Raw genomic sequence first — 24,984 nt, 5'->3', positions numbered from 1 at the left:
GGTCCATTATCAGACCTTATGGCAACAGGTAGTCTATGTCGAGGGATGATTTCATTGAGTAAAAGCTTAACTACCTTGGTGGCAGTTTCGTTTTTGGTGGCAAATGCCTCAGTCCATCTGGAAAAGGTGTCTACTAGCACCAGGAGGTATTTGTACCCTACCCGGTGTGTAAAGTCAATTTCCTACCTTTCTCCCGGTGAGCCTCCCTGGAGGCAGTGGCCTGGGCTGGGCTTAGTACCTTGTTTGGCGTTTACCTGAGCACAAGTCATGCACCTGAGAGCTGCTTGGTTAGTTAAGTCCTGAAGGTGGGGGATCTTGAAATGGCTCCTTAGAAGCTGGGCCAGTTTTACTCCTCCCAAATGGCTGGTAGAATGCAGACGATTGATTAAACTTTCCCCCAGGGCTTGGGGCATGAAGATTCTGGAATCAGGAAGAGTCCACTAACCTTCCTGATTTTTACTGGCCTGAAGATCCAAAGCTTGTTTTTCTTCCTCTGGGGAGTATTCTGGGTGGTCTGGCAAGTCAGGTTGCGGAAAGGACACAGCGGGCAGCAGGGTTAAAGGTATGATCGGGAAACCGAGCTGCCTCTCGAGCTGCAGAGTCTGCTTTTTAGTTACCACAAGCAATGGCCGTGTCTTCTCTTTGATGTTCTTTGCAGTGAATTATAGCCACCTGTTGAGGGAGCCAAACAGCTTCAAGCAGGGCCAAAATTTCTTTATCTTTGACAGTCTTTTCTGCTGAGGTGAGCACCCCTCTCTCTTAAGAGATGGCCCTGTGTACCTGTACAGTAGCAAAAGCATACCTACTGTCAGTGTAGATGTTAATACATTTGTCCTTACCCCATCGGAGGGCCTGAGTGAGGGCAACCAATTCAGCCCTCTGTGTCGGGGTACCTGCCGACAGTGCCTGGACCCACGGTACATCTGTCTCCGTAGTAACGGCCACACCAGCCTTTTGTACTCCCTGTTCAAGGAAGCTGCTACCGTCTGTAAATACGGTGGTGTCTGCCTCCTTTAGAGGCACATCTTGGAGATCGGGTCAGCTAGCTTCCGTAGTTTCTAACAGTTCTTGGCAGTCATGGACAGGTGTGGTAAGGTCTGGATCAGGGAGCAAGGTAGCTGGATTTAAACACCTTGTGGGAGAGAAAGTTAAACGAGGCTGATGTAACAGTAAACTGATACTGCAGGATGTGAGCATTCGACATCCATTTGCCAGAAGCACTTCATAGCAAAGTCTCTATGGCATGAGGAGCCATAAGGGTTAAATTCTGGCCTAGAGTCAGTTTATCAGCCTCCTGGACAAGGCTTGCTGTTGCCACATGGCTCGAGACAACTTGGTCATCTGGAGGTCACAGGGTCCAGTCTCTTAGACAAATAGGCCACTGGGCATCACCATGGCCCCAAAGTCTGAGTGAGTACCCCTTTAGTGACTCCCTGGCTTTCATGAACAAAAAGGTGAAATGGTTTTGAGATATTTGGGAGAGCAAAAGCAGGGGCCTCAGTTAATGCCTTCTTCAGATTTTGAAAAGCCTGTTCTCCTTTGTCAGTCTAAATTAGCGGGCCATTCCCTCCAGTAGCAGCGTACAGTGGCTTGGCGATCTCCGCAAACCCCAATATCCATAGGCAACAGTATCCCACGGCCCCCAGGAATTTACGTACCTGTCTCTTAGTGGTGGAAGTGGGGATTTGCAGGATGGCTTCCTTTCAAGCATTGGTGAGTGCCCTTTTTCCCTCATTTATTTCATACTCTAGGTAGGAAATGCTGGGAAGACAAAACTGGGCTTTCTTGGCCGAGACCCGATACCTGAATTCCTGAAGGAGGTAAAATAGGTCCCTAGTATGTTGCAGGCAGCTGTCAGTAGTTTCAGTAGCCAATAACAGGTCATCTACATACTGGAGAAGAGTGCAGTTAAGGTGACTGGCTCAGATGGTATAAGATCCTGTTGGAGGGCTTCCCCAAAAAGGGTGGGGGAATTTTTTAAACCCTGGGGTAATCGAGTCCAGGTTAATTGGGTTGTATCTCCCGAGCTAGGATCTGTCCATTCAAAAGCAAAGATATATTGGCTTTTGGGGGTCAAAAGAATAGCAAAGAAAGCATCCTTTAAGTCAAGGACAGTGTACACCATAAATTCTGGCGGGAGCAGGCTCAGTATAAGGGTTAGGGACAGTTGGATGGATGGTGACTGTCCACTTGTTAACTTCCTGCAAGTCCTGTACAGGCTGGTAATCATTTGTTCTGGGTTTCTGGACAGGTAAAAATGGAGTATTCCAGGCAGACTGACATGGTGTGAGTATACCAGCTTGTCATCGTTGTTGAATATGGGGATTGATTCCCTCTCTAGCCCACTGACTCATAGGATATTGTTTTACCTGAACCAGCAGGGTGGTGGCCAGCAGTTCTACAAGTACTGGCGGATGGTGCTTTGCCAGTCCTGGGGGGTTTGACTCGGCCCAGACTCGAAGAAAGAGAGTCTGTAAATCCAGTAGGAGAGAATTAGTTTTATTCTCTGGTGGTTGTGAGGGTGAAACTAAGAGATATTCCTCTGACAGAGGGTGGTTAGCAGAGGCTGAGCAGTAGGGGACATTGTGTCCCCTAACATGAGGTGAGTTTGTTGGGCTGAGGGGATGGACGCCTGTAGCTTATGAAGCAAGTCTCATCCGAGGAGGGCAAGGGGCACTCTGGGACCATGAGGAACGAGTTGGTTACTCTTTTCTGTCCCAAACTCACCTCTCGTGAGTGGGTGACAGGATAGCCTTGAATAGCTCCAGTAGCCCCTTGCACAGCCACCTTTTTATTAGAGACACTGCCCAAGGGTGTCTGCAGTACCCAGTGATCCACCCTGGTGTCAATTAGGAAGCCTACAGGCTGGCCCCACACTGTGGAAGTCACCATGGGCTCCTGGGAGCCAAGTGAGAAGGAGCCCCGGCCTGTCAATCATCAGATCCCTCCACTGCGGGGAGGGTGAGGATCATTTATTTTCTGGTTTCTCCTCTGGCTTTAATGGGCATTCCTTTTTCCAGTGTCCAATCTGCTTGCAATAAGTGCATTGGTTTCTTCGTAGGGGAGCCTGCCTACCTTTCTGGCATTCTTGGCAGGGACTTGGGGTCCCCTGGCCAGTGCTCTGTGATGAGGGCCCTACCTTTTTGGCTCCTTGGACGGCAGCCACTACAATTTTTGCCTGTCTTTTTGATGCTTTGTCTGCGGCCCTTTCAGCTCCCTGAGCTACCTCAAATTCTCGATTGTCAAAAACTCTCTGGGCTATCTCTAAAAGCTGGCTGATGTTCATTCCAGCAAATTCCTCCAACTTTTGTAATTTTTTTCTAATATCAGGGGCTGCCTGAGCCACAAATGCCAAATTAATAGCACAGCTATTTTCAGGAGCCGCTGGGTCAAAAGGGGTGTAAGTACCATAGGCCTCTTGGAGTTGTTCTAAAAACGCTCCTGGTAACTCAGCAGGCCCTTGGACAACTTCAGTGTTCTTAGACAGATTCATGGATTTTTTGAGCGGCTCCCTTGATACCCACAAGGAGATACCAGTGAAAATCATCCAAAGCTCTCTTCCCACCCCAGGGGTCTGGATCCCAATCAGGCCGAGTAGAGGGAAAAACCTCCTCAAGGAGATCTTGGGCTTCCTCCTCTGGTCTACCGGCTGATGTAAGGAAATACTTTCTGGCTTCTCTTCAGATACGGTCCCTCTCTTCAGAGGTGAGAAGGGTTAAAAGGAGTTGCTGACAGTCATCCCAGGTGGGCTGATGACTCCAGAGCATGGACTCCATCAGTGAGATTAAGACCTGGGGCTTTTCAGAAAAGGGGGGATTATGAGCCTTGCAGTTGTACAAGTCAGAAGTAGAGAGGAGACATAAACTAAAAATGGAGCAGAGCGCTCACTGCCTGGAGGGATTTGGGCTGCTCTCAGAGGGAGGAGGGGGGCCACCTCCTCCGGCTGAGGCCGTAATCGGGAGGATATAGGTGGAGAGGCCACAGGGGATGTAGTTGAGGAGACAAGGGAAGATTCTGGGGGAGGAGGAGGGTTATAGGGCAGCGGAAATGGGTGAAGGAAACTTTCCCCTTCTTCAGAAGGAGGTAGTACAGGAGGAGCTGAGGGAGCTGAGGGTTGGGGCAAAAGTCAGTTCTGGCTTAAAAGGACCTTGGAGGTAGGATCATGAATGGCGCATGAGTGGAGCCATGGAGGAGAGCTCCGGACTAATCTAGCCATTGATCAATGTAGGGAAACTGATTGGGGTGACCGGGAGTTCCAGCAATGACCTGCCACATAGCCTGAACAGCTGTGAGGTTTAGTGGCCCTTCTGGGAGCCACCTGGTTCTGAACTGTGGCCATTCTACTTCACAGAGTGTCTGGAGTTTGCCTTTTTTAAGACGGACCCCGTAATCATCTGAGAAGCCTAGAGAGAAATTCTGCAACATACATTGGAGAGGGCTCCAATCTTTACGGGGCTGGGAAGAAGAGTTTCCCATTCTGGAGGCAATTAACAAGGTTTGAACAAAAATATTAAACCCAGCATGGACAGAGATATTCATGGCCTGGGGGCCTATAGTATCAGAAGAACAGAAGCATTATAGCTAGAAGAGGTAGGAAAACAACTATAGCCAACGCTTCTTGCCACATAAGTTCTGTCTCCTCAAGCTTCGAGATCTAGGGAGAGGACAAGAGGTGGGTCTGGGGGATCCTCGGCCAGTGGGACCTAGGTGATGCCCCCCTCATTCTTGACTTATAGCCCAAATATTTTTGGTGTCTCCATGACTTGAAGGCAAAAAGTTCAAACTCGGCCCTTTCCTTCAAGGATTTAAGGAGGAAGAACAGAGCCAAGTCTTGGAGGCGCTGGACTTGCTGCAACACAGTAAAAAGAGATGTATGGGGTAAGGGATGAGGATGAGGAGGAAAGGGGCCACTCAGATCTTCCCAAATGTTGGAGAGTAGCCACGGAGGGGTAAAATAAGAGTCCAGATGGAGTAGAGCAGTATGGGCTTAGGTTTCTCTGCACGGTGCCTTATTTAAGGGCACGGGAAAAGTTACAGGATGACAGAAAAGGTGAGCAAGGAAGTCAGCAGGGTGGCTATTTTGAATCCACCACTGGTCTAAGGAGGATGTGGACCAGTCATTGAGGCATGGGGTGTGGCAATCCAAATGCCAGCAATCTTTATGGTGCCAAAAATCCCAAATGGACGAATGTCTTCCACACCCTTCCCCGTAACAACACCTGATTTGTTTCTGACAGAAAAGGCAGGACTGGGATGGCCAGCTCAACTGACTAATGAAGAATTTGACCTCCTGGGATAGAAATCTGTATAAGGACCTTGAAGAGGTCCTTGCCTAGTCGTCTTGGGCACTATCAATGACCTGATATACGAAATTTAGACAGACACCAAACAGGACAATAGACACTGTGGTATATAAACAAGTATGGCAATTTTTATAGACAGACGGGGGGAGGGGGTCCCGTGATGGGATCAGTCAGATGCCCGCCTGGCCGCTCCCCTCATGGGGACTTAGGATCCTCTTGGCATTGGCAAGCCGGTATAAACCCCCGGCTCGGATCGAGCTATGCCCGATGCTGCCCTAAGCCTTATGAGGTTGCCACAGAACCACAGGTAAGGGCCCTCTCGAACTCCGTAGCTTTCACTGTGGAGCTACAAACTGGAAATTCAAGCGCAAGCCCTTGAACTCCACATTCACTCACTCACTCACTCACTCACTCAGAGTTTATTACAGTTTTTATACTCATTCCAAAACAGAGTTCTCCTGGAGACCTGAATGAGAGGGAGAAGATACAGAGATAGAGAGAGACTAGACTTAACAGAGAATCCTGACAGAAACCAGAAATCTGTCCTCTAGTGTCCTGGCATGTGGACAGAGTCTGAGGGAGGACCCTCATCGGGGCCGTTTCCCTCCCAGAGAGACAGAGTCAGATCTGACTTACCTTCCCGGGACCAGAGACTGAGGACTCAGGAGTTGAATTTGGTTGGGCGCACCAGCAGTTGATCCGTTCCCCTCTGGAAGACGGTGGCCTATGGGGCCCTGGAATGTCTTCAGGTGGCACCTTCCCTATAAGCCCGCCATCTGTGCGGGGGAGCAGGGAACGAGTCTGGCTCTCATCCAGTGGTGGCTCTCGCTGGTGACTCCATATGTTGTAACCGAGCGAGTTATAGAGAGAACACCACATTCTGAGACTAATTTGCGAGTCCTTTATTGCCAGCGACCGAGAGACAGCTAGAGCTTGAAATTCTCTGTTCCCCGAAGAAGAGGCTAGATTTCTTTTCATACCTTGGTCTAAATAGGGGAGGAGGAGTCTAGCTGAAACAATTTTTTTTTTTTTTAACAGAAGCAGAACAGGTAAAAAGTTAAAAGATAAATGGTTACAGAAACAGTTACAGGAACATAAACAGTTCCAGGTGCAGGGGCTTAAATTATCACAAAGAGATAAACGCAGGGGCTTTGGGTACCACCAACCCAGCACATTCTCAGGAACTGCTGGTACAGCTTGCCTCAGTATCTTATCAGAAAGCGCATTCCCGGATGTGCTTGGAGTCAGCTTGCACCAGTTATGTCCTTCAGGGAGGGGGACAAGGGGCTGCAAGTAAAGAAACCAAAATGGAATCTGTCTGGCTCTCTCAGCTAAGACAGAGTCAGTCAGGTCAACAAGGTAGGATATCACGATGTAATTTTCAATATCATAAAAAAAGGAAGGGGTTCATTGTTTTGGGCTAACTTATAGGTCAGGAGTGGTGAAGATGTAAGACCTTGTTGAATTTTGGAAACTAATCTACTATCATTGTGGTGGTTAATTTTACATGTCAATTTTACTAGGCAGAGGGTGCCCAGATATATGGTTAAACATTACTTCTGGATGTGTCTGTGAGAGATTAGAATTTGAATTGGTTGGCTAAATAAAGCAGATGGCCCTCCCCAGTGTGGGTGGGCATGATCCATTGAGGCCCTCAATAGAAAGAACAAAAAGGCACAGGAAGGTTGAGTTCTTGCTTTGCCTGACTGCTTGAGTTGAGATATTGATCTTCTCCCTCTCTTGGCACTCCTGGTACTCGAACCTTCAGACTCAAACTGGAATCCACACCACTGGCTCCGTGGTTTTCTGGCCTTCAAACTGTGCCACCAGCTTACCTGGGTCTCCAGCTTGCCGTTGGCAGATCGTGAGATTTAGCCTCCATAACTGCATGAACCAACTTCTTAAAATAAATCCCTCTTGGTGCATCTATATCTTCATCTAATCTTCTGTTTATTCTGTTTCTCTGGAGAACCTTGACTAATACAACCATCCTTATGAGATTTTTGAAAAGATGTGGAGATGTGGCTGAAGGTCACTGAAGGCTTCTGATCTCCCACATGGTTTCTGTGTAGGTAGAATAAAAAGAGAATCTAGAAGCATTGGGAAGGTGGTGAAAGAGGAGTTTTGGTGTCATATTCTCTTCCTGGGAAAGCTGCTCTAGCCCCAAGGTTATGAGAGAAGTTACTGCCTCCGGGTGATGACAGCAGCTAAGGAGCGAAGCAGGCCCTTCCAATGTGTTGGCTGAGCCACGGCACCTTTGTGTGGAGCTGGCAATGTTTAGACCACATAGTAATGTCACCACTTCTGGGATGATTCTAGTAAATAAGAACAACCAGCAGGGGTGTCCAGCTACAATGACTAGGCACAAGCTGGACTTGGAAGATGTCAGGGACCCAGCAATAACAGGACTAAAGAATCCCCAGAAAACTTTCCTCTGGAGGAGAAACTATGATGCATCTTTACAGGATCATTTCTCGACGCTGTAACTCCTAATGTAACGTTTCCTAGTATTAGGAAGTGTGTGATCTTGGGCGTGGGGAGTCATCTCTCTGAGCCTCAGTTTCTTCTATCTGTAAAATGGGCATAGCTATCCTTAGGTGGCCATGAGGAATAAATGGAATAGCAACGCCAAGGAACCAAACACAATGCAAGGTGCACAGTAAGATTCTCAACAAATGTTGATTCTTTTTAGTTTCCCTTATGTCTGCAGGCAGATGAACCCCATGCCAATTTCACTCAGCTATTGCAATGGATACAGCAACCATGCTTTTATGATCTTGAAGTTAGAAGACCAAAGAGCCCTGAAGATCTCCCAGCTTCCCAGAGAGAGGGGGGAATGTTTTTAGTGGGCCGGCAGGGTGATGTGCATGAATGCTGGTTGGGCTGGTGCCAGGCCTAAAGGGATTGGCCTGGGACGGTTCCATTGTTGTGGGGCTTGGGGGTGAGTGGTTCTGTCCAACTGGGAGTAAAGTAGAAGAGTCAGCAAGGAAGAACCCAAGTGAAAAGGATGGGAGGAAGTCCCACTCCTCCTGGGAGCACATTTGTAGCTGCTTGGTCTGGCTAGTGGCAGCTGGAGGGAGGGCAGTTCAGTCAGTTTGACATTAATTCACATCTACCAGGCCTATTGGAAGGGAACATCTATTGAGACCAAGTTTGTCCTGGTCTCAATCACAGAAATTTAGTTTGCCCACACTAGAAAGAAAAGCAATGAACATTTTGGATTATCCCCAGGAAGATTGTGATTTGCAATAACATCATAAAGAAAATAATTTTAAAATATGGGCCCAATATGTTCTTTATTTGGCTCCCCTGTGAGTCCTCAAACAGAAGCACCCCTAGGTGGAGTCAAGAGAGGGAACAAAGGAAATGAGGTTTTGGGTTTGTAGAAATGCCTAATATTGGCCTGCTCCAGTGCCTGGAGGGCACTGCAGAATCACTGGTGCTGCTGTTAAATCTAGTGCAGATGACAAGTTATGAGAAAGCATATTTATGTTGCCTTATTTGTTACAGTGATTGTTGGGGAAACCAGCCCCACACCACCTTGCGGGTACCCCGAGTCCAGCGGAGAAAAAGGAGTTAGAAAGAGACAGAATAAGTGTTTAAAAGGCGGGTCCAGGGGACAGGAGTGGTAGTGTCTGAGGCTTGCTCGCAGCCCAGAGCTCTCAGGCTCCACTTAATTTATTGGTTTACAAGCTCTTTGTTCTTAGGGCAGATAGGAAGGGTAGGAAGGGATAAGGAAAAGGATTAATCAGTGAAGGAGAACTCGTGAGTCATTCAATAAGATGTACAGCAGTGGTGGTTTCTGTGAATTTCCTTCAGCAAAGGCGTGTGTCTAAACTACTTAAGATCTTTAACTTATCAGGACTGAAACAGGTGGGAGCAGGTTTCAGGAGGAGCCAAGATGTTTGATTATACCCCACTGCTTCAAGGGAGTGTTGTCTCCTTGAGCAACCTGTGGAATGCCGCTGAACGGTTATGCTCCCAGGGCATAAAGACATGAAGGCAATAAGGAGATTTTTCTCCGCAGAGGCCGCCCACGGCTCCCCATGGGTGTCTCACAGAGGGGAGACCAACTCAACTGGTACCCCAGAAACTGTCTTTCCCACAGTGGTCAGAGTAGCTGCCCAAAAGTTACTGTGGATGGAGGGGCCAGTTGCCACCTACTCACCTGATGGAAGTACTGAGTACATTGGCCTGAGACTGGAGTCCACTCCAATAGCCCACTGTCCAGCCCCTGGCCTTACCAATGCTCAGGACAGATTAGAAATGGACCAGAAGTCAACAGCACCCTCCTTTCCTCAACTTGCCCCTTGGGTGGGCATTAGCTCATACAGAGAATTTGACTTGGCAGCTACCATGCTTCTTTTATATCATTTCTTTGCCACCTAATTTGGATTTATTATTGTAGAAATATAAGAAAAGATAAGGCCGGGCGCGGTGGCTCAAGCCTGTAATCCCAGCACTTTGGGAGGCCGAGACGGGCGGATCACGAGGTCAGGAGATCGAGACCATCCTGGCTAACACGGTGAAACCCCGTCTCTACTAAAAAATACAAAAAACTAGCCGGGCGAGGTGGTGGGCGCCTGTAGTCCCAGCTACTCGGGAGGCTGAGGCAGGAGAATGGCGTGAACCCGGGAGGCGGAGCTTGCAGTGAGCTGAGATCCGGCCACTGCACTCTAGCCTGGGCGACAGAGCGAGACTCCGTCTCAAAAAAAAAAAAAAGAAAAGATAAATAAGTAAAAGAATAAAATAAAAAGAAATTATATTTCAAAGATAACCAGTTAAGCTTTAGACTTTTTTTTATAGACATTTAAATTAAGGAGTGCTAAAAAAAAAATACGTAGAAGCACACAGACACTTTTTTTCCTTACAAAACCAGATGGTGGGAGAAATGGAGCTCTGCAGGGCATTGAAGTCAGATCTTCCTGTCACTTTATTGTAGAGTAGCCTCCACTGCAGGGACAGAATTCAGCCTGGCATGTCATCTCATGCTGTCCAGTGAACCCTGCCCCTCAGAGAACCTTGTCACTCTGGGTGACAGAAGGGGGTTTGCAGTGAGTTTCAGCTGCAGAAGGGGTTACTAGCCATGTATAGAACTTTTTTACGTCCAAGAAGTTATGATTTTTAGAATAACCCTGAACAGGCAGGGCGTGCTGGCTCACACAGGCAATCCCAGCACTTTGGGAGGCCAAGGTTGGTGGATCACCTGAAGTCAGGCGTTCAAGACCAGCCTGGCCAACTTGGTGAAACCCTGTCTCTACTGAAAGTACAAAAATTAGCTGGGCATGATGGTGCAAGCTTATAATCCCAGCTACTTGGGAGGCCGAGGCAGGAGAATCACTTGAACCTGGGAGGTGGAGGTTACAGTGAGCCGAGATCATGCCAGTGCACACTCCAGCCTGGGCGACAGAGCAAGACTCCTTCAAAAAAAAAAAAAAAAAGAATAACCCTAAATATAATCCTAATGTTATGCACCTTTCTGTCACCTTTCATCTTGGTGTGCACTTAACACCCCTGAACAGGTTTGATCAGCTCTGTAGAACCATACTAAAAGACTTTACAATTTGAGAAGGGAACATAAAGCAAAATTTAATCTCATTTATCAAAGTAATACATATTAATGGTGAAAAAATAATTCAGAAATGCAGATGGTAAAAGCACTCATTCTACTTTTTCATTTAAACAGTTCTTTGTTGTTTTGGGTTTTCCTAGTGTGTTTCTAAGGGGTGTGGGTTGGTCTCACACTCATCTATATCTTTTTGTAGACCAATTTGCCTTATATATTTTAAAGCTGTGCTGACAGGTTCAGGGTGCATGTAAGTTTATGACAAATCATTCAATAGTTATTGAACATTTACTGTACACCAGGCACTGTCCAGGGTTCTGAAAAAGAGTCACGAACAGGATACACCAGGATAGAAGCGCCATCTAAAAATTTAGCCGGGTGTGGTGGCTCACACCTGTAATCCCAGCTACTTGGGAGGCTGAGGCAGGAGAATTGCTTGAACGCGGGAAGCGGAGATTGCAGTGAGCCGAGATCGCACCACTGCACTACAGCGTAGGCGACAGAGCAAGACTCCGTCTCAAAAAAACAAAAAAGAAATAAATTGTACTATTTGAAGGAGAATCCTTAGTGTTCCCCCCTACCCCCATTTGCTCTCACTTTCTCTGAGACAGGGTCTCACTCTGTCACCCAGGCTGGAGTACAGTGGTGCGATCATCACTCACTGCATCCTTGACCTCCTGTGCTCAAGCGGTCTTCCCTCCTCAGCTTTCTGAGTAGCTAGGACTATAGGCGTGTGCATCAGGTCCAGCTGATTTTTGTATTTTTTTTGTAGAGACAGGGGTCTCACTATGTTGCCCAGGCTGGCCTCAAACTTCTGGCCTCAAGTAATCTTCCCGCCTCAGTCTCCTAAAGTGCTGGGATTACAGGCATGAGCCACCGTGCCCAGCCTCTCAGTTCTCTGTTTTCATCATAATTCAACATTTCACAGATAAATGTTAGTAGTCTATGTCATCAGATGTTTATTTATAAAGGTAACAAATAGGTTGGAAGACAATTACAGTGATTCTTATGCTCCTATATTAACAAGTATTGAAAATTTTCACCCTCCTTTCTTAGAGGGTGCCATTTAAACTAAAAATTGAATTTTAAAGGACTGCTATACCCCTGGAGGTGTGAGAGAGGGGCATTATCTGGAGAGGGAAAAGTTGCTGCGAAGGCTCAAGACGTAACTGATTGGGCTGATCAGGTGATAGGAGGGAGGCCACTGTCCTGGATGACAGTCACAGTGTCAGAGGTGCAGTCAGAGTTGGGCAGAGGCCTGCCTGCTGAAGACCATGTTGGCCAGGTTAACCAATTTGAAGTTGCTGGGGGGAGATTAATTTCAGTGTCAGGAGACCAATTAGGGCAGCATTGCAGGAGTACATTTGAGAAAAGATGGTGGCCAGGACCAGGGGTGAGGTGCTGTGGAGATGGAAAGAAATGGGTGGATTTACAATGTATTTTGGAAGAAAAATAAACTGGACTTGCTGATGTTTTAGATGTGAGAGGGTGGAGAATTAAGAGCAACTTCTAGACTGGGTATAGTGGTTCAGGCCTATAATCCCAGCACTTCGGGAGGCCGAGGCAGGTGGATCACTTGAGGTCAGGAGTTTGAGACCAGCCTGGCCAACATGGTGAAACCTCATCGCTACTAAAAATACAAAATTTGCCAGGCATGGTGGTGCATGCCTGTAATCCCAGTTACTTGGGAGGCTGAGGCAGGAGAATCGCTTGAACTCTGGAGGCAGAGGAGATTGCAGTGAGCTGAGATTGTGCCATTGCAGTCCAGCCCGGGCAACAAGAGTGAAACTCCAACTCAAAAAAAAAAAAAAGAAAGGAAAAAAAAAAGAGTAACTTCTAGGTTTCCTGACATGGATATTGTTCAACAACTTAGGGATTGATTGTTCATTTTTTATCAATATGAAATATTCCATTCTATGCCCATTAAAGGCTTAGCCTTAGAGCCTGTTTTGTCACATATTAATAATTCTACACAGCTTTTTCTCTTGTTGTTAGAACTTGCTTGGTATACCCTTTTCCCTTCCTTTCTTTTCAACCTTTTCTATTGTTTGGTTTTATTATAGGTAAGTCTCTTGTAAAAAGTCTCCCCCCTTCTTCTCTGTCTCCCTCCTTCCTTTTAATAAGGAAATATAACATGTTTGCATACATTGTGATTAAGGATAGACTTGGACTTTGTAAGACTATATTAGTGTGTTTTATGTCCCATGCTTTCTCTGCTATATTCCTCCTTGTCTGCTCTTTGGTGCAGTAAAAATTGAGTGGAAAAATCAGAAACAGGGAGACTTAGTAGGCTTATATCCGTAGGCACACTGAGTCTTTCTAGAGTCTCTTTCATCTTTTCTGGGCCCACCTCACATGCAGAGGGTTCTGGTTTAAGACACAGAGAGATAGCTCCCTCTTCATGGCCTCTACCCACTCCCCATTGAAAGCATTGTTTCTCATTCTTTCAAAGACTGTGTTCCTTTTGAATTTTTTTTTTCTGAGACTGAGTCTCACTCTGCCTCCCAGGCTGGAGTACAGTGGTGTGATCTAGGCTCACTGCAACCTCCGCCTCCCAGGTTCAAGTGATTCTCCTGCCTCAGCCTCCCGAATAGCTAAGTTTTGTATTTTTAGTAGAGGCAGGGTTTCACCATGTTAGCCAGGCTTGTCTCAGACACACTCTTCCTGTGTTCAGGTGATCCACCTGCCTTGACCTCCCAAAGTGTTGGGATTACAGGCACGAGCCACTACGCCTGGCCTTGAATGTTCTTATTTCCATCCCTTGCCCCAATTTAATTATTGGGCCTCCCAGTCCAACAGAGAATCACCCCTCTTGTCCTGTATTAGAAATGAAATATTCTGACCAAGGATCCAGGAAGACTGACTCCTGCTCTGCCAGTCCCACTTCTTCCATGCTGAATTCCCAAAGGAGATCCATGCAAAGAACAGTAGCCTGTTAGGAAATAGAACTTACCAACTGTGTCTCATCGTTAACTGAGTTGTCACCTGTTTCCCTAATTCAGGCCCTCTGCTGAAGATCAGTTTGATGACATGGCTCTCGGATGACCATATTTTATTGTCCAAACTGGGAAACTTTGTAGAATAAAAATGAGTGAATGAAAGGATCTGCCATTAATCATACCAAGAAACCATGAAGGTCAGTATAGGCTGTCCTGCTTTTTCAATCAGACTCAAGTAAGACTTCTACTGCCCTCTGGAGGCTGCAACACAAATCTCAGCCTTTTACCCTCTGCCCTGTCCCATAGTAGAAGAACAAAGTCACACAAAGAGAGGGCAACAAGGGTCCCAGCTTTAAAACCAACATTTATCATGTCTACTAAATAAGGTTGGCCAGGTGACGCAGACTCTGACTCATCCAATTAGCAACGGCCCCTCTTTTGCTGGGGAACTTTAGAAAGGGGGTGGGAAGGGCAGTTGTCAAAGTAAGCTTTCTCATCAGAAAGATAAGACAGAGTTTTCCTCCCCGTACAGTTCTCTACTGTGAGAGTTCCTATCTTGGCTTTCCCTCATCACCTGCTGGCCTTCCCTTGTTTGCTACCCAAGAGTTTGATTCCTTGTAGCTGGTTTGCTAACCCCATCTCCTTGGTGTGCTCTCAAGACATATTCCATTCATTCCATCTTCTCTGCACCGAGTCTCAGAATGGTCTCTGACTTACTCTCTCAAAGGGTCCCACTAGTGTTCCAGTAACTTTACTGTATGTCTCTGGTATTTGCCTTTTCTATTATTGGCAGAGCGTTAGGACAGAACTCGGAGCAAGATGTTGATTCTGGTTCAGAATATGATGATAAATTCACTTAGATTAATATCAGAGGAAAAACAGATGTTTGAATCTGGAGCAGCCTGTGAAATGAAAAACAACTTAGAAAAGATACGGGAAAATCCTTTAGGAAAGAACATAAGTAGTAAGAAATCTCATATGAAAACAACTAAGGATGAAAAACAAAAATCCTCCACAAGTTAGGGAGGCCAGAAATATAAGAGATTTGGACAAAGATTCAGTTCCAGCTCCAACTTAATTAAACATCACAAGGTTTCCACAGAACGGAAAGCCATAAATATGATGGATGTGGTAGAGTTCCCTCTGCATCCAGCTTTTCATCATCGAGAGAGAATTCATAGTGGGGTAAGGTTCTGTCAATGTGAGTGTGGGAAGGCCTTCACTCTGAGCTCTATCCCTTATGGCCCACCAAAGGAGACATTCTGGGGTTAGACTCCCCGGAAAGATTTGCCCAGCTGTGGAAAATCTTTCAGCCGGATTTCAAATCTTAGGCAACATCAGCAAGTGCATACTGAAAAAAAATCCTATGTATGTAATGAGCATGGGAAAGTTTCAACCTGGAGCTCAGCCCTTGCTGCCCATCGAAGAGTCTACATCAGGGAGTGTTCAATAGGGCAAGGGGCCTCATGGTGCAACTCAGGGCAGGGCTGGAGAAGCCCTTTGAGGGGCATTGACTATGGGAAAGGCTGAAGTGGGCACCAGAGGCTGTGCCTGCATCAGCGACCACACTGGGGAGAAACATGTGAATGTGGGGTGTGTGGGAAAACCTCAGCTGCAGCAGAAACCTGACAAGGAATCCACACTGGGAAAAACCCTAAGGAAGCAGTGGGTCATGGCTTTGCCACTCTCCCTGCAGGCTTCTCCCCACTGTGGCTTCTGTGATGTGAGAGGAGACCTCTGACCCAGAGGAAGGCTTTCCCACAGTCACCGCACTGAGTGCTTCTCCCCAGGGGGATTTGCTGGTGGGCACCAAGAGCAGAACTCAGAATGAATGAACATTTTCCCACCTTCACTACACACATAGAATTTCACTCCAGTGCATGATTTCTGACCTTTTCTAAGGCCTGAAATCCACTCTAAAGACTTCCTATAACCAGAACAGGTATAGCCTTCTCCTCTGAGCGACTCCATTGTTGGGTGAGCAGCAGGGGTGGAGTGGAGGGAGAAGGCTTACCTGCACTCACTGGAGGTTCTCCCCAGTGTGGAGTTTCTGATGCTGACCTAGGAGTGAAATTTGACTGAGAGCTTTCTTATGCTCCTCACCTACATAAAGTTCTCTGTGGTATGGATTTCCCGATGCCTCAGGATAGATGAGCAATGAACAAAGGTCAAGGTCTTGAGGTATCTGCAGACATCAGAATTGCTCTGCTGCCTAGAGGTAGTTCTAGGTGAGCCTGCTTGAAATGTGACCAGAAATGCCTAGTTGGAAATGACTTGCCAATGCTTTGGGGGTTTTCCTTTCTTTTTTATCAAAAGGTTATTTGGTCTCCTCACTATAAAAACTGGTTCAAGAGTTATGTTGGCTGGAAGGAACAAAGCATTTTGATCACATATAAGATGGTATAGCTCTTTCTCACTTTCCCATTAAGCAGTTGCTTAAATGCTAGCAATAAAAAGGCTTTTAGAGTTGACTGTGGATACAATAATATGAGCTTTTCTTTTTCTTTAAATTTTTTTTTGTGAAGACAGGGTCCTACTATGTTGCCCAGGCTGGTTTCGGACTCCTGAATTCAAGAGATCCTCCTGCCTCAGCCTCTGAGTAGCCTCTGAGTGCTAGCTGACTACAGTGGCACCACGGAGCCCAGCACAATAATAACTTTTTAAAAATAGCTTGGGCCAGGCACAATGGCTCACAGCTGTAATTCCAGCACTTTGGGAGGCCGAGATGGGCAGATCGCCTGAGATTAGAAGTTCGAGACCAGCCTGGTCAACATGGTGAAACCCCATCTCTACTAAAAACACAAAACTTAGGCGGGCGTGGTGGCAGGTGCCTGTAATCCCAGCTACTTGGGAGGTTGAGACAGGGGAATCGCTTGAACTCGGTCAGGAGGTGGAGGTTGCAGTGAGCCGAGATTGCACCACTGCACTCCAGCCTGGGTGACAAGAGTGAAACTCCGCCTCAGAAAAAAAAAAGCTTGCCCACTCCAAGCTTTAAGCTCATTGGCATTTGTCTGTCACAAACAAGAAACTTCAGAACTCTGAAGCATGACACCAAAGCCTCTCCTTGCTCTGGTTCACACCCTCTTTTCTGGCCTCCTATCCCCAATGTCCCTCACTTTGTTCTCAAGGCAAACCTATCCACAGGAGATCAAATCTCACCAGAAGTTCCTGCTGGAACTGCCAATTATGCCTCTGTCACCCATGCTTAACCAACTGAGAAGAAAGCAGCACCACTCTTTCTCTACCCTGGGCTACATTTATAGGGTCCAGTCCTTTCACATCCCCTGGTTCCCACTAACAATCCTTTTTTTTTTTTTTTTTGAGATAGGGTCTCACTCTGTTGCCCAGGCTGGAGTGCAGTGGTGCAATCGCAGCTCACTGCAGCCTTGACCTACTGGGCCCAAGCGATCCTCCCAGCTTAGCCCCTCCAGTAGTTGGGACTACAGGCATGTGCTCCTATGCCTGGCTAATTTTTGTATTTTATGTAGAGATGAGGTTTTGCCATGTTGCCCAGGCTGGTCTTGAACTCCTGAGCTCAAGTGATCCACCCACGTTGGCCTTCCAAAGTGCTGGGATTATAGGTGTGAGCCACTGTGCCCTGTCTTGTTCTTAACAATCTTTAATGTCGATGGGGGAAAGAAGAGATTTGGCCCTCGTTTCTCCAAGCGTGGCCCTCAGACTGACAGCTCTCCACTACCTGGGAGCTTGTTAGAAATACAGGCTTGTTGTGACACATTGAGGATGAAAAATAAAATTTTAAAAAGATAATAATACTAATAATAAGATGAAATGCAGGCTCTCAGGCCCTACCCTAGTCCCACAGTATTAGAATCTTCTTTTTAACAGGCTTGCCAGGTGATTTGTATGTACCTTAAAGTCTGAGAGGCACTGGTCTGGATGGAAACTTTTATTTACAATTTCTACTCCATCTCTAGGATCCCCGATAGTCCCAAGGAGGAGAGATTGAGAAGCAAAGGGCATATAACGGGGTTAACGTCATCTCCTTGACAGCAACTAGCAGGTCATGCTGGAAGCTGTGGGCTCTAAAATCCCAAGGCAGAGGAGAAGGAAGCTGAAACCAGTGGAACCACTGGCCAGCCTCAGGGCCAAAGATAACTGGGGGTGGAGCAGTTTTTTGTACAGCCCCACCCTCCAGTCAGGCAGAGGCCAATCTTATAACCTTACAGGTACAAACTAAAGAAGAGGCTTCTACTACCTTTTTCATAAGAAATCAGTTGGAAACCTTTCCATGGGGTCAAAACAAATTCAGAGCACTGCTTCTCAACTTTAATGCATGGAAGGACCACTTGGGGAGCTTTGCAAAAAGCCAGTGCCTGAGCACCGCCTACAAGATTCTGATTTAATCAGTTTGAAATGGGGTAGAGAATTGCATTTAAAAAAATCTCCCCGTCTCTGCAGCCCAGGCATGGCCAGTGTGGGCAGAGCACCCCAACCCTGGGAGCGCCCCGGTGGAGCAGGCTGCTTGGCACAGAGGAGTCAACTGGGCCTGTGGTGGTGGGTGAGGGGCCAGGCTGGAGCTGTGGTGGCAGAGCTGCGGGGTCCTTCATGAAGAGAGATTTGGGGGCACTTCTATCTCCTCTGTACAGTTGATAGTTTGGGTAGTGAAGACATGGCTGACAGTGTCAAAACCTTTCTCCAGGACCTTCCCAGGGGAGTCAAAGACTCCATCTGGGGTATTTGTACCATCTCCAGCTAGATGCTCCAATCCAGCAAAAGAGAAGAGCAGTGTGGACGAAGGGCAAGCAGTGTCCTGGCACAGAGAATATCCCAGAATATAGAGTGGGAGCAAGAGAATGAGCAGCAAGTGTTGGTAGAATTTTCCAGTGTTGCATTTGGGATGGTGGAGTGCTCTGGTTCAGTCTATTCTTGCTTTATCGAGTGTTTATTTGTGGGCTTCAGTGAGTAACAGAGTGAATTACTTATGATCCATCACTGTGTGGAGATGCTTGGTCATGGCTGGAATTTTTCCTCATATAAATTTCCAGGGCTTTTTGGGTGCTCCCCTTGTTCATGCCTAGCAAAGTTGTGAATGCCATTTGGTTCCAAGATACAGCTGACCTGGCATTTGAAGCATCAGGGAGGAAGCCTCTCCCATTCCCTAGTATCCATAAAATAACTGCTGACATGCTCTCCACTCTTTTGCTGCAGGCTCTTTCACCCATTCAGGGAATGTCTGTGAGTCTCTTTCCCACCCATCTTGTTGGTCAGCTGGTTACTCTCCGGCGTTTTTCTCTTCTTGACTCACTCTACTGCTTCAAATATGGTTGGTTCAATAAAGGAATTGAAATGTACCAGCGGTTGTCTAACTTAGAGAGGAACTCGCTTTACTACTTTGGGTTTGGTTTGCCCTTGGCTTTTCTCACAGCAATGCAGTCATCATATATTATCCATGGCTGTCTTTTCTCTATCCTCTTTCCTTTGTTCATTATCAGTGCAATAAGGCAAAGATCCCCAGCAAAACATACCTCTTCGAGTTGTACCTCTCCTCCTTGGTGGTCTTCTTAAGCAACAGATTCTTACACAAGACAGTCTCACCTGCAGTCTGCCTTGAGCAGCTCAACCTCTGCAGAGAAGTTCCCTTCACCACATATATCTCCACCTAAACTGAAGGCTACTGCAGGCCTGAGTCACCTGCCATTGAGGGGATGGGTGGGATTTGAAGGAGGCTGTGGCAGCTTTTTTCCCAGTTCACCTCCCCCTGCCAGGGAAGGCACGATTCATTCTGCCAAGGGCCCTCTGCATATCCCCTCTCTGAGGAACTGGAATCTTTTATCTCTGGTGCACATAAGGCAGACTCTTCCTAACACCAGTGTGTGGATTTTTAACACCACTGAGAGTTGAAAGGACCACAGTTTTTTTAGTGTTTTTTTTTTTTTCTTTTTCTTTTTTCTACAGCTATTTTTCTAGCATTTGCCAGTCCCTATGACTGGACGGATTTGAATATTTTGTCTTTCTCCCTGTGCCATTTACCTTCCCACCTTTCCTTCCTGCCTTCTACCACCCTTGGGTGAACGAAATTTGTAATTCCAGCTGTTGCATTTTGTGGATTTGTTATCTTTGTTGTTTTAATGTGAAGCACAAACATTGGATGTGGGAGGTAAAGTGTCCCAGTTGCTCCTGGTCACTCCCTTTATAGCCATCACTGTCTTGTTTCTTGTAACTCAAGTTAGGTTTTGGTCTCTCTTGCTCCACTGCCAAAAAAAAAAAAAAAAAAGTCTGAAGAGATGGGACAGGAAGAAAGACCTCACAGCCAGATCTTCAGACCGTCTGGGTTTTAAGGAGTGATTTTTCTTTCTTTCCTTTGAAGGAGAAAAAGCTATTTTCACTGGTACATTTAAACTCCCCCAACTCGGCGGAGGTACCAATTCTGGAGAAGTGCCACTGCAACACAATGCTCAGAGAGCCTGAACTTTTCAACTCTGTTGCGGGGTGTGGGGTAGAAATTTACTATTGGCCACGGCTGGGTCTGTTTCATATTTCAAAGGAATATTAGATGCTACAAAGAGGAACTGAAGGGGTAAACTTTTTAAACTAATTAAACCTGTGATTGGTTGGTGTTTTCCCGTCATTTTAAGAGACTAAATATGGGGGACAGATGTCAAAATACTTGTACAATTTCAAAATGTCACAATTAAATGTAAGCATATTTTCCCAGTGTTTCTAAATGCAGCTAAGGTTGAACTACCAATTTAGAGGTCTCTGGAGTGGTTCTCCAAGCATGGTGCCCCAAACGGCTGTGTCACCTGGGAACCAGTGATAAATGCAAATTCTCAGGTCCCTCCATAGACCTACTCAATCATAAATGTAAAAATGGGGTCCAGTGATCAGGGTTTTAACACGCTCTCCAGATAAGACTAATGTGTTTCTGAAGCATGTCATAAAGGCCAAAGAAACATACACAGGACGCAACTTGAAGGTCCCTTTTGTGGATTCCTGTAAAAACCTACATGTGTTATTGAAGCCCGATGTTTAGATTCGTGTACCTGATGTGCAGTAAGCCAAACACTGACACATCAGCACTTAGGAGCAGAGAAGGGTTTATTTAGTTTGGCCAAAGCAAGTGGGTGAGAGACCCTCCCTTACTTCATTACCAAGTCTTATGTTCAAAGACTTCCCTTTGAACATAACCGGTGGCTTTTCTGAGTAAAGTAGGTATGCAGGAGGTGGAATACCCAACAATCAAAGCTGTTTGCATCTCTTGGCCTGATCAAACTTCTGGATATCAAGAAGGTCTGCATCACCTAAGACTCATCGTGATTTATTTACTGTCACGTGTGTCCGTCTAGAAGACCATCTAAACAGGCTTAGTGTGGGCAACAAGGCTGTTTATTCACTTGGGTGCAAGTGAACTGAGTCCAAAAAGAGAGTCAGCAAAGGGAGATAGGAGAGGGGCAGCTTTACAGGACTTTGGTAGGCAGTGGAAAGTTACAGTTGAAGGTGGTCATCTGTTGTCAGCAGGGGAGGGGTCACAAGAGGCATGGTGGGGAGATCATGAGATCCATGGTCCTGCAGAAGAATGTCATAGGGTCGATTGATCAGTTAGGGTAGGGTAGGAACAAGTCATAATGGTGGAATGTCGTAAGGTTGGTTAATCAGTTAAGGCAGAAACTGGCTGTTTCACTTCTTTTGTGGTTTCTCAGCTGCTCCAGACTTCTTGGCTCCCGCAGGCTGTCTGGATGTATACGTGCAGGTCACAGGGGTTACAATGGCTTAGCTCCAGCTCAGAAACCTGACATTTATTTGTTTATTTTTAGAGACTGGGTCTCGCTCTGTCATACAGGCTGGAGAGTAGTGGTGGAATCATAACTTATTGCAGTCTGCAACCCCTAGGCTCAGGTGATCCTCCTGAGTAGCTGGAGCTATAGCACATCCAGCTAATTCTTTGAATTTTTTTTTTTTTGTAGGGAGGGTCTTCCTCTGTTGCCCAGGCTGGCCTCAAACTCCTGGGCTCAAGCAATCCTCTTGTGTTGTCAGCCACCCAGAGTGCTGGGATTAGAGGTGTGAGCCACTTGCCTGGTCTCCTTGTTCTTTAAAAGAAAAACAAGGCCAGGCGTGGTGGCTCACGCCTATAATCCCAGAACTTTGGGAGGCTGAGGCAGGTGGATCATGAGGTCAGGAGTTCGACACCAGTCTGACCAACATGGTGAAACCCCGTCTCTACTAAATATACAAAAGTTAGCTGGGCATGGTGGTGGGCGCCTGTAATCCCAGCTACTCGGGAGGCTGAGGTAGGAGAATAGCTTGAACCTGGGAGGCGGCTGCAGTGAGTCAAGATAGTGCCATTGTACTCCAGCCTAGGCAATAAGAGTGAAACTCTTTCTCAAAAAAAAAAAAAAAAAAATTTGCTTGCCTGGTGCAGTGGCTCACATCTGTAATCCCAGCACTTTGGGAGGCTGAGGCGGGCACATCATGAAGTCAAGAGATCAAGACCATCCTGGCCAACATGGTGAAACCCTGTCTCTACTAAAAATACAAAAATTAGCTGGCTGTGGTGGCATGCACCTGTAGTCTCAGCTACTCGGGAGGCTGAGGCAGGAGAATCGCTTGAACATGTGAGGTGGGGTTTGCAGTGAGCCAAGATCACACCACTGCACTCCAGCCTGGCGACAGAGCAAGACTCTGTCTCAAAACAAAACAAAACAAAACAAAAACAAAACAAAAGCATTTGTGTTTTTATATTATGTTTATGTTACAAGCAGTACCTTCAGCAGAACCAGCAGCACGCTTATGCTGGGAATATCAGTGGTGTGTGTATTTGTTAATGGCTGCCAGTGTTGAAATGACACTTTGCTGTGACCCCCCACTTCAGGGGTATGGACTGCTATATCTGTTGGGGGAGGAACGGAACAATGAAGCAAGTAGCCTAATAATCAAACTACAACTGGGGATAGATGCCCATTTCTGGTCCCTGTCAATCTAAGAGGAATGTTGACAAAAGAAAGTGTAACCAAAAGAGACTTACCAGGCCTGGACAGGATGCATGAGAAAAAATTTGTATCTTGCAGTTTCACTAGTGTGTGTCTAGGTGCAGATTTATATTTATTTATCCTGTTTAGGATTTATTGGGCTTTCTAAATCTAAGGATTTTGGTTTTTCAATAATTTTGGAAAATTAACAGCTATTCTATCTTTGAATACATGTGGCTAATTTCTTTCTTTTCTGGAACTCCTAATAGCCGTAGGCAAAACCTTGTAATTTCTTCCTCTATGTCTCTAAGACTCTTTCATATTTTCTTTTTGTGTGTGTGAACCTATGGATTCTACTGAAACTTTCATATTTTAAATCTCTACATCTCTGTGCAGGAGAGTTTTCAGGTCATCTAATATGCAAAATTACTTGAAACAGAAGTCCTGCCCACAACTGTTGATTGGTTTAGAAATGGGCATGCAACTTCAGCTGACCAACCAAAGCCTTTTCCTGAGATTGTTTTGAATTAGAACTAAAGGCAAAGCTATTAGATGTGTTCTAACTGACTTTCTAGTCTCTGGTTTCAGGGATTTCTAAGATCCAGCTGCACCCCTGCTGTTCAAGTGTTTATGTAAGATACTTCCCCTTTTGCTCCAACTAGTTTGATCTGTGGCTCTTACGTATGATGAAGAGAGCCCTAATTAATGCATAGGATTATTTCAAAATTTCCAAGTACCATTTCAGAGAGGGAGTGAGGAACTGCAGACTAAGGATGATGTGGGAAATTTGAGAGATTTTTAAAAACTTTGTATATTCATTATCTATATGTTGCTACAAACAAATTATCCCCAAACTTATGGCTTAAACAACAAACATTTCCTGTATCACCGTTTCTGTGGGTCAGGCATTCAGGAGTAGCTTAGCTGATTTGTTCTTGCTCAAAGTCTGTCCTGAGATTTTAACTGTGATGTTGACCGAGGCTGTCATCATCTAAAGGCTTGCTTGGCACTGGAGGAGCCACTTCCACGATGTTTCACTAATGTGACTGTTGAAGTGGGGCCTAAGTTCCTCGCTAGCTCTTGGCAGGAGTCCTCAGTCTCTTGCCACATGGGCCTTCCATGATGCTGCCTAAGTGTTCTCAAGGCATGGCAGCTAGCACCCTTTAATGTGAGTGATCTCAGAAACAGAGGACAAAGGAAGCCATAGACATTTTTATAACCTAGTCTTGGAAGTGACCCATCATCACTTCTGCCTTATTCTATTTGTTAGAAGCAAGTCACTAAGTCCAGCTCCATCTCTTGAAGAGCGAAGTAGCCAAAAATTGTGGACATACAGTTGACCCTTGAACAACATAGGGGTTAGGAATACTGACCCACCATGAAGTAGAAAATCTGCATATAACTTTTGCCTCCCCCCAAATTTAACTACTAGTCATCTACTGTTGACCAGAAGCCTTAGAGATAACATAAATTGTTGATTAATACATATTTTGTATGTAACATGTATTATAGACAGTATTCTTACAATACAGTAAATTATGAAAAGAAAATGTTAATGAGAAAACTGCGCAGTTGTAGTGGCTCATTCCTGTAATCCCAGCACTTTGGGAGGCCCAGGCAGGATTGTTTGAGGACTGGAATTCAAGACCAGCCTTGGCAACATAGTGAGACTCCATCTCTACAAAAATTATTTTTGGCTGGGTGCGATGGCTCATGCCTGTAATCCCAGCACTTTGGGAGGCCGAGGAGGGCAGATCACGAGGTCAGGATATCAAGACCATCTGGCTGACATGGTGAAACCCCATCTCTACTAAAAATACAAAAAATTAGCCAGGCGTGGTGGCAGGCACCTGTAGTCCCAGCTACTCAAGAGGCTGAGGTAAGAGAATGGCATGAACCTGGGAGGTGGAGCTTGCAGTGAGCTGAGATTGTGCCACTGCACTCCAGCCTGGACAATAGAGCAAGACTCCTTCTAAAAAAAAAAAAATAATTTTTTTTTTTTTTGATTAGCTGGGCAAGCCAGGTGCAGTGGCTTACACCTGTAATCCCAGCACTTTGGGAGGCCGAGGCGGGCAAATCACCTGACGTCGGGAGTTTGCGACCAACCTGACCAACATGGAGAAATCCCGTCTCTACTAAAAAATACAAAATTAGCTGGGCGTGGTGGCGCATGCCTGTAATCCCAGCTACTGGGGAGGCTGAGGCAGGAGAATCACTTGAACCCGGGAGGCAGAGGTTGCAGTGAGCCA

At 46.2% G+C, this 24,984-nt stretch overlaps 1 pseudogene; it reads left to right on the top strand.

Moving 5' to 3' along the window:
• Positions 1–18,390: 18,390 nt before the first annotated feature.
• On the top strand, positions 18,391–19,670 carry LOC105519340 (annotated as a pseudogene).
• Positions 19,671–24,984: the final 5,314 nt, after the last annotated feature.

This window comes from Colobus angolensis, unplaced genomic scaffold (genome assembly GCF_000951035.1).
Source record: "Colobus angolensis palliatus isolate OR3802 unplaced genomic scaffold, Cang.pa_1.0 Scaffold344, whole genome shotgun sequence".
NCBI classification, from domain to species: Eukaryota; Metazoa; Chordata; class Mammalia; order Primates; family Cercopithecidae; genus Colobus; species Colobus angolensis.
The sequence above is the reverse complement of the archived record's forward strand: the minus strand, read 5'-3'. Positions and strand labels throughout refer to the sequence as shown.